Source organism: Myotis nattereri, assembly GCF_964212035.1.
Source record: "Myotis nattereri genome assembly, chromosome: 6".
NCBI classification, from domain to species: domain Eukaryota; kingdom Metazoa; phylum Chordata; class Mammalia; order Chiroptera; family Vespertilionidae; genus Myotis; species Myotis nattereri.
Window position 1 is genome coordinate 91,423,916 of NC_138081.1, and position 15,783 is coordinate 91,439,698.

The 15,783-nt window shown below is 41.5% G+C and overlaps 1 protein-coding gene across 1 annotated transcript in view; it reads left to right on the forward strand.

Moving 5' to 3' along the window:
• Window positions 1-507: 507 nt before the first annotated feature.
• The window catches only part of CCDC170 (coiled-coil domain containing 170), a 78,192-nt gene continuing 62,916 nt past the window's right edge, over window positions 508-15,783 (forward strand). The window contains exons 1-2 of the mRNA XM_081093674.1: window positions 508-663; window positions 909-1,008. The gene's annotated coding sequence lies outside the window, so the exon portion shown is untranslated. The remainder of the gene's footprint in view (window positions 664-908; window positions 1,009-15,783) is intronic.

Below are 15,783 nucleotides of genomic sequence, written 5' to 3' on the forward strand. Positions count from 1 at the left end.
TAACCATGTAATTAAATTCTTTTAAAAAATGAGTAAATATACTATCAATGGACATATGAGCCCTCGGATTAGGTGGATAGTAAGCCCTATTATGAGTTAATAAATATTTTAAAGTCTCTGTAGAAGAAAAAAAATGACCCAAATATCAATTTTATGCTTTATTTTTTCAAATATATTTTTATTGATTTCAGAGATGAAGGGAGGGAGGGAGGGAGAAGGAGAGAGAAGGGGAGAGAGAAAGAGAGAGAGAGAGAGAGAGAGAGAGAGAGAGAGAGAGAGAGATCAATGATAAGAGAATCATTGATTGGCTGCTTCCCACATGCCCCACCCTGCGGATTGAGCCCCAAACTTGGGCGAATGCCCTGACTAGGAATTGAATCATGACCTTCTGGTTTATAGGTCGACACCCAATCACTGAGATGACTCAACTTTATGCTTTAAAATAATTTGGAATGGAGGCGACTGAGAATATATTATTTTTCTGTATCATTATATTTCCTATCATAGGGCACATACGAATTCATGGAATTTTACAGTAGTCTGAACACCACATTGAGAAAGGAAGTATTCTGCAAAACCTTTGATGTAGAGGGCTGAGCATCAGCAAACCCAGTAATGAAAGGATGCCTCTTATGTTTCATGCCACCAACCAGCTGAAAAACAGTGGGTAGTTATTTTGAAAGGAAATTATTTTTGAGAACAGATGGAAGTGATTTGACAAGAATGAACTGGCTCATTCTTCCAACCAAAAATTGTTTTTCTGTCTTGGTGCAATCTAAAATTTGTTCATATAAATGATTACCCTTCTTGCCCAATCTTTGATAGCATTACTGATAAGTCATTTAAAATTAAATGAGGCACAATTTTATATTAATCTGTAAAAGTATGCTTTAATTTTATATTTCTAGTTCCTTTCTCATCGGTTCCCAAATGGAATGTGATTTGAATGGCTGAAACCTTAATAATGAAATCTTAGAGAAGACCCATCAGTGACTGTTCATTATTGAGGTAAGTTCTTGTTCAAAGAGTTGGTAACATGGGCAAGGGATCTGAATTTCAGTTCCAGCTCTATTACTAATTAACTATGTGATTTTTAGCAAGGTGTCCAATTATTCTGCTACTTAACGTCCTTATACATAAGCGGAAACTCATTTTTAGCTCTGATCTAATTTCATGATCTAATTGTCTATGTTTGTTTGTTTGTTTGTTTGCCATACACCAAGACAGGTAATCCTATTTACCCTTCTGGCACAAAAGTTGGCATTTTGCCTTTATGGAAAATTCTACTTCCTTCTTTCTACTTTGTTTATGTCATTTTTTCTTCATGGAAAACTCTAGTTTTTCTCTATATTCATCTCTGTTTAACCCATTGAAAGATTGGCTGATTTCCCTTGGTGATTCTGATGTATAAGATGATGATCCCTGCCACTTTTTGCTGATACCATTAATTTTATTTTAAAAACCATACAAAAGTACTATAGAGCAAATACATTTAAAAGTTATTGTTTTGAGGTAACATTTGGCCTAACCCCCCAAAATTCCCTCACGCTATATCTGTATAGTCTCCTGTGCCCCCACCCCAAACTCCTGGCACCATAGGTCTGTTGTTTATGCTTATAGCTTTGTCCTTTCCAAAATGTCTTAGAAATGAAATCATACAATACACATCTTTGGAGACGGGCTTCTTTCACTCAGCGTAATGCCCTTGAGATTCATCTATGTTACTGTTTGTATCAGGATTTCAAGAGACTCTGAGCCATTCGGCTGTAAAAACGAGCCATGGTTTGAGAATGTTGGGACCTAAATGTTTTTGAGCTGGAAAGAGTAATAATCAGTTTCTACAAATTCTCTTGGGAATTCATTATTATATTTGTTTCACAATTATTTACTGAGCAACAATTAAGTCTTAGGTACTGTTTTCAGTGTTGGAGATATAGTAATGAACAAACTAAAAATCCATCCTCTAGGAGCTTACAGTCCAGTGAGGGGAAACAAACAAGTCTGTGAACGATTTCATATTAGGAAGCGATGTGTCCTGGGAAGGAGAGTGGAGGAAGAAGAGGCTATTTTCGACAGAGCGGTCAGGGAAAGCCACTGCAGCAGGTCAGATTTTATTACAGAGCCGAATACAGTACATGAAGTAGCCATGCAGCCATCTGGGAAGTGAGAGGTCCAGCCGTAGGGAAATACGGGTGTGACGGGCCCTGGGGTGGGCATGTGCTTGCCGTGTTTCAGGAAAAGGAAGGAGGTGTGGACAGAGTGCTGGGGAGACTTGAGGGGGGTCTTGAGGACCATGGAAAGGACTTGGAGTTTTTTTTTTGCAGAGAGGAAGGGAGAAGGAGAGGAATAGAGAGTTAGGAACACCGATGAGAGAGAAACATCAATTCAGCTGCTTCCTGCACACCCCCTACTGGGGATGTGCCTGCAACCAAGATACATGCCCTTGGTCGGAATCGAACCTGGCACCCTTCAGTCCGCAGGCCGACACTCCATCCACTGAGCCAGACTGGTCAGGGCAAGGACTTGGAGCTTTTATTCCAGGTGTGATGGGCAGCCTTTCCCAGCGAGGCCTTTCCCAACCTACTAGCATTGTCAGGAACTTTTACATGGTAATTGTGGCTGATTTACCAGGGGAAATAAAGGCAGTGCGCACTCATAAACCAGTGTGCGGAGTCAATGATGAAACCTACGGACATCTGTGCCTGGGTAGGCTGAGGTGTTCGCTTCTTCAAAAGATGATTAGCTGTGTACTTGGCTTCCTGTATCTTGCTTCTTCCTTTTCTTTCTCTTTTATTAGAGGCAGTTTTATAGACCAAGGAAATTTATGGCTAGTAATGCAAGCTTTAAAAGAGGGTATTTTAATTGAGGTCATATCAGTGAATCAGCAGAAGATAAAATCTCTTTCCAAAAATTAGACTATTTTGGTGATGTTGTTGAGAGAGGAGTAGATGAGGATCACTTTATAGGTATGTATAGGTTTGGCTCAACCTCAATTAGTAATAAAAGGTAGCCTGGTCTGAATCAAGAAAGCCACTGCAGTGTTTTTGAAGACTTTTGTGAAAACCTCAGCGGGCAGTTAGAATCAGTCCCAAGAAGCCAAAGCAGTGCCTGAGGAACAGCCTTCGCTCTCAACTTCCACAGACTTTTTTTAAAATTTTTTTAAACAAGGATTATTTGTTGCTTTTTGAAAGAAAGCTGGCATCATTTGAAAAGAAACCTAAAGCATGTCTAAAGTGGGGTTAGGAAAATCCCACACTCCCCCACCCAAAGCCATAAGATTTTCCAAAATAATAAGGACATTTAAAAGATCCAGAAGAAGCTGGGTGTTGCTTAATTTAGAAACCGCATTTGCTTTTAAAAGTTGATTTTAATGGAATGTTTGGCAAATTATCATATTTTGGGGTGGAATTTTTAACATTGGTCCTTCAAAAACTTCAACTTGTGAGAGCAAAAAGGAACCTGAAGAAAAAAAAAAGCCTTTATTTTTCAGCTCTGTCTTAGAGTAATGCTGCCTGGACACACCGTGACCTCGGGGGCCCCTGGGCCTCTGCTCTTGAACACTCTAGCCAGCCGTGGGCAAACTACGGCCCGAGGGCCGGATCCCCCCCCCCCCCCTTTGAAATGAATAAAACTAAAAAAAAAAGACCATACCCTTTTATGTGATGATGTTTACTTTGAATTTATATTAGTTCACACAAACACTCCATCCATGCTTTTGTTCCGGCCCTCCCGTCCAGTTTAAGAACCCATTGTGGCCCTCGAGTCAAAAAGTTTGCCCACCCCTGCTCTAGCACGTCCTGTGAATGGATGAGGACTCTGAGTGAAGACGAGGTCCCTGGGGATGACTTCGTGGCCACGGGCTTGCAGGCATTGAGGGTGGAACCTTGCTCTTAAAAGATGTGAAGGCGTACTTATTAATTTAGGTGAGAAATGAAGCTGTCACAGATGGACAGAACATTAGCATTGGAGGCCCATCACTTTCCCCCCAGCCTCCACTGTGCAGTGGCCTCACCTGTGATTATCAAATTCTTTCTGTATATGCGCTAATGTGTTCAGTGAAGCACAGTGCTGTCCTGGCTAGGGAAATAGTGTCTTTATAAGGTGTTTGCGTATCTCTGCTTTGGCTTAATCAAAGGAGGCCAATTGATTCCTAAGTTCTTGGAGATGAGGCAGCTCTGTTGCTTCCAGTGACCACTGCACCCTCTTTCTCACATTCTCATTTTCCGAAGGTATGGAACATGCTTTAAGAATTTGTTCTCATGTGCTGAGTAGTCAAAAACAACAACAACAACAAACTTTTTTAGGCCTATGATCTTCCAAAGTTTTGAGTAACTTAGAATAAGAATAAACACTTTGCCTTTCAAATCTTTTTTTGCAGTGTCTTGCGCGGGAATGTTCTATTCCATGTTTGAGAATATAATGCTAATAGCTAACACTTCTGTACATACTGTGTTCCAGGTTCTGTACTGGGCACTTTACATGCATTAACGCATGCAATCCTTGCAACAACCCCGGGGTTAAGAACTGTTATTACCTCTTTTATACAGATGGGGAAGTAGGCCCAAGGAGGTGGACAAATTTTCCCAGGATCACAAGGCTAGGAAATGGCAAAGCCAGGATTTCATTCCAGGCAGCCTGGCTCCAGGATCCGGCCATTTAGCCACTGTTTAAAGGCCTCCAAGTCCAGGGATAAATTCAAGGACTTCTAGTATTCTTAAAAAGGACAAGCTCTCTCACTGTAATAGTCAATATTATTTTGTATTAGTTTAAGGTGTACATCATGGTGGTTAGACAATCATATACTTTACAGAGTGTCCCTGCTGTATTTCTAGTACCCACCTGGCACCACGGGTTGGCTTTTGACTGGGAAAAACCTCCCATCATGTATCAGTTCTAATTTTTCAGTAATATATCTACCAAAGTGATGCAGCAGTGATATTCTTTCAATATTGTAAACCTCTCTTTTAAAGATGACATTGCTTTATGATCACCACAAATATTTTTGTAAGCATCATGGCTTCATTTTCCTTCAAAGAATTTCATAATCTCTTTGATGCTTCCGAAAGTATTATGCACAATGAATTTTGACCCCTGCCTCTTTTTGCTGATACTATTAATTTTATTTTAAAAACCACACTGAAGTACTATAGGGTAAACACATTTAAAAGTTATCATTTTTTTTTTCAAGTAACATTTGGCCTGCTTTTGAAGCATGATAAATTCTGCAAATCTTTGAACTTATTTTTACTCTTTCCTTTATTTTTTCATCACTAAAGACTTTCAGATATAGAATAAAAAATACTATGAGGCAGAAAAAATAACAAGATTTATAGATTTTTTTCCCCAGCATTCTGTCATGTGTGACAAATTTCCAAAACATTGTATTAGTAGGGTGTTTTGGAAAAGCTATTTTTAATTCAGGTGGATAGTTTTGAACAAGAATATATAATTAAAAAACATATTATATGGTCATATACCTGAATTGATTGGAAGTACATTTGGCTTATACCATTTAATTATCACATTATTAAATATTAGTCATTTAATGGCAGTTGTCACAATGAAAATATTTGTAGAGTTAAACTTGCAACTCAAAGACACCAACCATTCTGTAAAATAAACAAACAGAAGATCATACAAACTGCAATATGAATGTCAGGTTTAATCAGTGACAGGTTGCCATGGAATGCAGACGGTTTTTGTTCTTCATAGTAGTTATGTTCTATAAAGTTGCTGCTGACACTACTTTAGCAAATCCTGAACTATTGCTGCTGGGCGAGGTACAGTGTTTGCCTTTGGCCACAGCATTTTCATTAACTGATCAATATAGAACCTTGTTCTGTGTGCATTTCTGTTTAAAGATACTTTAATATTTATTGTAGATTCAAAAACGTTGAACTCACAGCCAGCAGCACTAAACCCAGGCCTCTGTGCAACTTCTCTAACACACTGTTTTCTCCATGACATACATCACAGCCTTATTATGCTTAGGAACACTGGCCAGAACTTCAGCACTAAGAATGGAGTCATTTGAAACAGTGAAATCACCCCCTCCCGCAGAAAAAGCACAAAAATGCAAAAAAAGAAGTTGCACTTAATAGACCTTGAACCAGACCCTTGTTTACAGTAGAAACTGAAACCAGAAGGCAGAGTGTCGCCTTGTGGGACCTCAGCTGGGGATGTGCATGCCGATGACTCGGATCTCTCACCACTCTGTGCATCGGCGATTGACTGAGAAAGCATTGTGAGCATTGGCCTGGGGGTTGCAATTAAATTTCAGTGAGTAGGTGAATTCACAAGTATGGAATTCACAAAGATATGTGCTGATCAGAAACCCATTTTTTTTTTTAAATTTAGAAACTTAAGTTGCTCTATTTTATTAAGTTTTGTTTACTTTTTAATTACAGTTGACATTCTATATTATATTAGTTTCAGGTGTACAGCATAGTGGTTAGACATTTATATAACTTACGAAGTGAACCCCTGATGAGTCTTGCATTCACCTGGCACCATACATAGTCATTACCATATTAGTGACTATATTTCCTAAGCTGTACGTTACATCCCCATGACTATTTTGTAACTGCCAATTTGTACTTAATCTTTTCCCCTTTTTCATCCAACCGCTCAACACCCCTCCCATCTGGTGACTATCAGTTTGTTCTCTGTATCTATGAGTTTGTTTCTGTTTTTGTGTGTTTATTTAGATTCCATATGCAAGTGAAATCATATGGTTTTTGTCTTTCTCTGTCTGACTTATTTCACTTACAATACCCTTTATGTCCTCCCATGTTGTCGCAATGATAATATTTCATTCTTCTTATGCTGAATAATAGTCCATGGTATATATATATAGTACCACAGCTTTTTTAGCCACTCGTCTATTGATGGGCACTTGGGTGTCTTCCATAGCTTGGCTATTATAAATAATGCTACAGTGAACATAGGGAAGCATATATCTTTTTGAATTTGGATTTCTTTGGGTAAATACCCAGAAGTAGGATTTCTGGGTCATATGGCAGTTCTATTTTTAATTTTTTGAGGAACCTCCATACTCTTTCTTATAGTGGCTGCACCAATTTGCAGTCCCACCAACAGTGCACAAAGGTTCCCTTTTCCCCACATTCTTGCCCACTTTTTCCTACTGCATAAATCCAAGCAACTGGTATATATTGAACCTTTTAGAAAAGACACTTTAGTCATATAAGTTGAAAAAATGTCATAATAAGTGTATAAATCCCACATCTTCGAAAATCAACAAAAGTGTAATAAATATACAAAGAAATTTCAAAATAGCAAAAAGGTCTCTATTGTGAATGGTGGCCTTTGAAATGCAGTGCACTGTGCAGGGCATCACCTGACCAATCGTATATGTCAGTCTGGACTGAGCATGCTTGCACAGGGTAACACACCCGGCAGAGTGGATGGGTTCAGTGTTTGAGACACTCTGGGGGTCGGATAATATCAATAACCAAGAACTTGGAGGCCTCACTTGGAAGACCTTACTGCCATTTATATGGTGTGAACATGAGCAAGCTCCCTCGCTGAACTGTAGTTTTCAGTTTGTAATAAGAGGATAATATCCACCCCAAAGAGTTGATTTGAGGAGGAAAAACAATAACCTCTGAAAATTATTTCTTAAAAAAAATGAGGTCTATGATGTTAAGATTTTTCCTCTTTTCCAATAAACAGTGGGATTTCCTTGAAAGTTTTAGAACAGAGAAGTAATCTGATCAGGTTTAGAAAAACAATTCTTGCATGGGTTTGAAAATAGATTAGCTAGCTGCGAGGGGATGTGGAGGGGAGAGGAATCAAGGACGACCTTTAGGGCACTTGCTTCACCTCAGACTTTCCATAATCCTGATTAGTGATTTCTTGGTTTTATTTTGTCTTGAAGAGACACATGGGGAGGTGGTGGTTCTGACAGTTTGCCAGAAAGTGTTCTCTCCCCTTGGAATCGAAAAATATTAATATTGATTGTCTAGTTAATCCTTCTAAGTTTTTCCTAAAATATTAAACTATTTTAAACCTGAAAGTTTACAACTGAAAGATCACTGCGGTAAGGCTATGAAGGATGGTATTATGTACAACACATCTTTTTGACTAGTTGAGGAAATGTAGATGAAAACTTGTTGAATTTAAAGTAAAATAAAGTCCAGAAAATATATATTTTCATGGATGTTTTTCAGGAAATTATATTTACTCAGCTAAAATACTTTTAAGTACTTTCAATTTTTGATAAGGATTTTGCTCTTGAAAAGAACAACCTGTAATTTAACAATGAAACCCAAGTTCCTTGAGCTGGTAATTTTCCATGTAGCCAGGTATCAGTGGTTCTCTAAGCTTAATTAGCCTGTAGGAAAGTTATGAAATGGATCACATTTATTTTTTTTATTTTTTATTTTTTTAAATATATTTTATTGATTTTTTACAGAGAGGAAGGAGAGAGATAGAGAGCTAGAAACATCGATGAGAGAGAAACATCGACCAGCTGCCTCCTGCACATCTCCTACTGGGGATGTGCCCGCAACCCAGGTACATGCCCTTGACCGGAATCGAACCTGGGACCCTTCAGTCCGCAGGCCGATGCTCTATCCACTGAGCCAAACCGGTTTCGGCGGATCACATTTATTTTAGGTATAAAATCTATTGGAATAGTCATATGTATGGGGAAAAAAAAACAAACTACACTTTAAAAGTAAGTGTTTGTAAATTTATGTAGATTTTTGGAAGTGGCACTGGTAAATTGTTTTGCAACTAGCTGTGTTGTCTTATTAGAACAAATAAAGGACTGGATTTGTTCTAGGACGAATTGATAAAACTAAAATCATTGCTAAAGACTCTTTTCTTAAAGAGATCAAATAGAGATCAGCAAAACTCCTGAACCAAGTCCAAGCAAGGGTTGAGAGTGGCTCTGAGGACCCTTCAGTGCTGTGTCAGTTATGGAAGCAGTAGAGTGTGGTGGTCTATATTTCACCAAAGAATCTTCCGTTAGACAACTGAAGTTGTTGTTTGCTGTCTTTGGCAGCATTTCATTCAGTTGCTAAGGAAAATATGTCAATCAAACATAGTCGTCTAAAACCATCTGTAGACAACTAAAATGTCATAGGGGTGGTTTCAGTGACAGGCTTCTAAATATAAGTAAAAGCCCCAAAGTCGTTATCATATTGTAAGTTTTCTTATGAGAAACATGTATCCTGGCAAGACACACAAGCAAACAAGAAAGCCCCGAAATAAAAGCCCAAGGGCCAGAAGAGAGACGGTCTTCGCTGCCTCTCCCAGCTACGCGGGGGGCATTTTTATCTGGCCTCTGATATGTGTGCGACACACATGCCAGCAAGCCAGCTTCATAAACATATTTCAGGATAAAATTTAACATAGCAGCACGAGCTGGAACTTCTGGTTTCAGCTGGATATGCGCAGGGCTCCCTGTTCCCAAACTGTAAAATATGTTTGCTTTCCCCTATCAGCGCCTCAGACTAAATTTGTCCCAAATTGAACTCTCTCTTCTGTCTCCACTGCTTTATCTCCTTGCTGCCTTTCAGGCCTCAGCAGGCTTCCAGGCGGCTGGGAACCTCAGACCCAGGTTGATTCCACCTCGAAATCTTCCCCTTCCCACCGTCACCACCGCCACTCCCACCTGTCCCTGCTCTCACCTGGCCTGCGACAGCCCTTCCTGCAGGCCTGCTCATTCTCCCACACCCCCCCACCCCAACCCCACCCCCAAAGGTTGCCCTGCCATCTTCCTTTGGGTCCGAATTCATAATGTTGCTCTTCAAATGCTTGGCTAGCAGAAGAGTTCCTGCCCCCCATGGTCCAAACTCAGCCTGGCATCCAATGAGGAACATCCCTCTTCCATAAAGAAGGAGTTGGAGGTGTATTTGGTCCCACAGCCAGTAGCTTCCTGAGCTGAGATATTATGGGTCATCATATATTGCCCACACGAGCGGGTTGGGGAGAAATCTGGCTGAAGCATCTGTGCATTTTTACTTCCCTCCCCTGCTTAAACTGTCATCATACTCAGGGTTTCCCCCACTGCCAGCCTGTATGCTCTACCATCATAGTGCAGGCTAGTCCCAAAGTGTAGTCCCCTCAGGGGTCCACACAGACACACATCCACACCCAGAGTGCTCTTTCTCGGCTCTCCAAGGCACACCACCAGTTGCTCCCTTGAAGAGTCACATGGCTCATGTCTTAACGTCCCAGAAAGTTAAAAGGCATCTGGGCAGGAGTCAGGCCAATCACTTTTTCTGTTGCTACTCAACATGAAAGTACACTGCTTGCACTAGAGAAAAACCTGTTTAGCACCGATTAACATTTTCTTTATTGTGTGTGTTTTTTCAGCTTTATTGAGGTATAACAGACAAATGAAATGGTAAGATATGTAAAATGTGCATAGTGATGACTTGAGATGCATTGTGGAAGGATTCCTCCCATCCACTTAATAAACACGTCCGTCATCAACACCAATGTTTTAAGCCTGCGAAGTCATATGTTCTGTTGCCATGACGAAGAGTGATAAGGTTGACCGGAATGACTAGACTTAGACTTTATAAAATTGAATTCTAAAACAGTCGGATGTCGAGTTAACAGAGAAGGGACTTTCTCAGGGTGGTTCTCTTCCAGGGGCCTTGAGTTTCACCAGCAGTTGTGACGTGTCTCCTCTAGTGGTGCCATTTCATTGACAATTTTACAAACTCATTGTGATTGTGCTGCAAGGAGAAAGTGCAACCTGGAAACATTTACTACAAACCATACTATTAATAGGAGAGTTACAAAAGTCTTAGTTTCCACTAAGGACTTTTTTCCTTTTTTTAAGAACTGCGTGAAGTGAAAGCATTGAGGTGATTCTGGTGTGGGTATGTGGCAATGTTGCTGTAAAATCAAAAGCCGTTGTCAAGGCCAAGGAATTCTCAGACTTACAGTGGATGCTTGTAGGTGATTGCTGGGATGGAATCCAAGAAAAGCTGCCTCGTGTCTGAGTTTGAACTGGGCAAAGTCAGGTGAATGTGGGTTCCATCTTTAGCTTCTGCCACAAATTGTGGGGTTGCTCACCTTCTCTGTGGTTGTCTTATGGTTTGGGGTCTAACCCTTTGTCTCTGCCGAGCTGTACACCCTTGGACAATACATTTTCTTTCCCTGGGACCGGTAACTCATCTTAAAAAGACCCAATCCTAATATCCACTTCATAATCTTGTTTTAGTTGAGGTCAGCCATGGGAAACACAGAACAGCTCTTAAAAGAACGCACGTGTTTCCTGAGAGGCTAAGGCTGTTACTAACAGAGCTGCTATTAGGTGCGTTTCCCGCAGCCCTGCTGGGAAAGTTAAGTGAGAGCACGCCCCCCCAGGACGGGCCGCAAAATCAGGGGAGCCCAAACCCCATGAAAACGCACTGCACCGGTTCCCAGATCAGCATGAACTTCAATCCTTAACCAGCGCCGCCCCTCCCCCGGCTCCCCGCAAGCGCAAAGGCTTCGAGCCCACTAAGCTGGCCCTGGAGCTTGGAGCAGAAGCATTTGCACACAGTAAGTGCTACATAATTGCTCCTTCACCTTTGCGTCTACACGCGCCTCCACCTCGCGCACGCCAGCACCGCTCACACGGGCCACTGGCTGTCACTTGTCCCCCAACACAAGCGGAATCTCGGTGAAGATCACCTCCAACCCCGCTGTCCCCCAGGCGCTCTGGCAAGTGTCCGTCGCTCAGCCAAGCCTCGGCCTGGCCAGATGGGGCCCTGGAAGCCAGGAGACACCCTCGGGAGGATTGGGGTCGACCCCGGGTGCTCGGGTGCTCGGGCGGAAGGCAGCCGGGTCACCAGGGCGCCGCCGGCGCCCGGTCTCGCTGTCGCCCGCGTGTTTACCGGTTGCCCCGGGAGACGCGCCACCCGCTCCCCGCGCCGCAGCCTGGCTCTGGAGTCGGGCCGTGCGCGCCTCGGGCTCCGGTCGGCATGAGCCGAGGAGCATCCTCCGGCCGCCCCAGGCGCCTGGACCCGACCGGCGACGCCTCGTCGCCCGCGCCCGAGGTACGGTCCCAGCCGCGGGTGCGCGCGGGGAGAGCCCCGGGCGTGGAGGCCCCGCGCGCGAACTTCGCGGGGAGGTCGGAGTCGGTGCGTTCTCGCCCTGCACGTGGCCTGGAATTGCCAGCGGGCGGTTCATCTTAGGAAGTTCGGGGCTGGGCCTGAGTCTGTGGAGTGCGTCTGAGTTTAGGTTGTACCAGTTTGCTTCTCTGACCTTCTGTTTGAACAGTGTGTCCCTCTCCTGTAGACCCTTCCCCCCCCCCCACCTCCCCCCCCCCCATAGCAAATAATACTTTCATTTACCTTACACTACTTAGCTACTAAGACATGATTTAGAGCAATTTCTGTAAAATCGGATGGGGTAGGGTTAATGTCAGTCCTGAGCAAGGTCTCTGTCCTTTCGGTTGCTAATCACCCCAGGCATGTTGTTAATTCAGTTGTCATTGGATTCATTTACTCGTTAATTTCCCAGCAGGTACTTAGGGTAATTTTCAGGCATCAGGTATGTAATCTCACACACACACACACACACACACACACACACACACCCATACACACCCATACACCCATCCCTGGCTCAGCCTATGTTATCTCTCTCTCTCTCTCTCTCTCACACACACACACACACACACACACACACACACACACACACACAGCTGGCTCAGCCTAGGTTAGTTCCCTTCTGGACGTGGCATCAGGATCCCATCAAGCTCAGTGTGTGTCGGCGGTGGTTGCTGGAGACCGGGGAGCTGTGTTCAGCTGAATTTCTAACACGGAGATGTTCTCAGCTTAGCCACACTGACCACAAAAATCCCTGGGGACGCTCTTACATTCAAAACATGGAGCGGGTTCTCCAACATGCTACAGGACTGCTACTATTCCGCTGTGAATGTTGCCTTAGTGTCATCTGCCCTATGTGCCGATTTCTCTGATTTGTGGCATGTTTGTGGAAAACTAATACTTGTACAAATGAAACTATTTTTTCTTCCATTTTATATATGCATATTTTATCCCAGTGTGGTGTCCTCTGTGAGTTAAGAATGTTAGCCCATGCATAATTATGTAATGTTTTTTATATTATTTATATTTGTTTGGAGAACCAATTGAAAGTAAATTACAGACATCATGGCCCTTTATCTCTAAATACTCTAGTGCAGTGGTCAGCAAACTGCGGCTCGGCAAATCGCGGCTCGGCAAATCGCGGCTCGCGAGCCACATGCGGCTCTTTGGCCCCTTGAGTGTGGTTCTTCCACAAAACACTGACTTCTGCGCATGGGCCATGAAGTTTCAGTCGCACTGTACGTGTGCGCCCGCACGTGGTATTTTGTGGAAAAGCCACATTCAAGGGGCCAAAGAGCCGCATGTGGCTCGCGAGCAGCAGTTTGCCGACCACGGCTCTAGTGTATCTTTCTTAACACAATATAATGATCAAATTTAGGATGCTTAACCTTGTTGCAATACTATTATCTAATGTACACTATCTACTAAAATTTTGCCAATTGTCCCAATAATGCCGTTTACTGCAAATTCTTTTTTTTTTATTTCAGGATCAGAGTTTGTACTTCGTTGTTATGTGTCTTTAGTCTCTGTAACCTGGAATAGCCAGTCTCTCCACCTTTCTTTGTCTTAGATGATGGTAGGTTTTGCAGAGTCTGGTCATTGGTTTTGTAGAATAGGTTTTCCTGACTGTGTTCCATGTTGAGGTTTTGGGAAGAGCAGTGTGTAGTGATGTGGCTCACTCCGTGCATCACACCGGGAGGCACATGCCGGCAGTTTGTCCCACTGTTGGTGATGTTTCTAATGAGTTCTATCTGCCAGAGTTTTCACTGTAAGTGTGGAAAAATAAGTTTTAGCAGTAAATAAGTGATCATGTTGCATAATTTTATAGATTCACATTGATATTTTTGGGTACATTTTACTGTCTACATAAAGGAAAATATCCACCACACCCAAGATTTCAATTGACCTGGAAGACCTAAATATTATTGAGAATAGAAGTAGAAGCAGGAAGGCCAGCATTTATTACAATTACTTTTCCAGTTTGGAAAGTAACTTCACCTGAGACAGTCCTGTAAGTCATGTAGGCAAGACAGGAATTTCTCATTATGTAGATGATGAAATTCTTGCTTAATTAGCTAATGATGGAGTGGGGACTTAAAAATCTTTCTTTTGAAAGTTTAGTACTTTTCCTACCATTCCATGATGCACTGAAAAACAGATTAAAATTCAAAACAGGGATAGTATGTAACTATATGAAGAAGTAAAGTACTGCAGGGACTTATTCTTGGGTTCAAGCAGTCCTAGTGATATCACTTATCTGTGTGACACCTTGGGTAAAAAAATTTTACTTAATGTCTCAGAACTTTAGTTTCTTCTGAAAATGGGATCATAATATGTATCACTTAGTGTAGTTTTGGGACTTCACAGTTAAATGTAAAGCACCCACAGAGTCACAGAGTAAGTGCTTATTAATATTTACTATTATTATTCTTTTATTGATTTCAGATAGTAAGGGAGAGAATCATTGATTGGCTGCCTCCTGCATGCCCTCTACTGGGGATCGAGCCTGTAACCTGGGCATGTGCCCTGACTGGGAATTGAACCCCGACCTCCTGGTTCATAGGTCTTCAGATAGAGTCACTAAAATTATACAAATTATATTTCTATTTCATAATAATAAAAATTTCATTCATAAGAAAGTTGTAACAATTCTAAATGTATATGCATGTAAAAATATAGCCCCAAAATATATAAAATAAAAATTGACAGAAGCAAAAATCTATAAAGAGATATAGGCAAATTCATAATCAGAGCAAAACATTTTTTAACACACTTCTGTTAGTATCTGATAAAAATTTGTAAAGGGAGACAGTAAAAGAGCTAAAAATACAAACTTGGTTAAGCCACTGTGAGGAAGAAAAGTGCATGAAAAGTTGGGAATAAGGCTATAAAACATTCCTAATGCCGCAACCCTTTAATACAGTTCCTCATGTTGTGGTGACCCCCAATTTCATTGTTACAAATTGAACATAATTAAAGCATAGTGATTAATCACAAAAGCAATATGTAATTATATATGTGTTTTCTGATGGTCTCAGGCGACCCCTGTGAATGCGTCGTTCGACCCCCATAGGGGTCACGATCCACAGGTTGAGAACCGCTGCTATAAAAGTTAAGAGGATGACATTTCCCCCTTGCCCAAGGAGATAAATACCTTTAGACTATGAACTAATAATTACTTGGACAAAATCCTACAAACCGTGCTCTATTGGTCAGGATTGAACTAGAAAAGTAATTAGATGTTTTCCCCTTGTTTTAAATAAAACAGGGCTTTAAGCTATCCAAAATAAATGACGACCATCTAATCATGAGAAAACACTAGACGAACCCACCTTGCAGGATTTTCTACAAATAACTGCACAAATGTCAAGGTTGTGATTGAAGGAGACATGACAACTAAGTGCATTGTGGGGGTTTAGATTGACTCCTGGACCAGAAAAAGGACATTAATGGAAACACTGGTGGAATTTGAATAGGCCTGTAATCTAGTTAATGGTATTGTACCAATGTTAAATTCCTGGGTTTAATAAATGTACCTTAGTTATGCAAGTTATTAACCTTAGGGGCAGCTGGAAAGGATGCAGAAACTCCTTGTTCTAATTTTGCAACTGTTGTCTGTCCAAAATTATTTCAATTAAAAAGTTAAAAAATTAATAACCAGCTAATTTATTTACACACCCAATCTTATTTAACTGCAACACTTGGT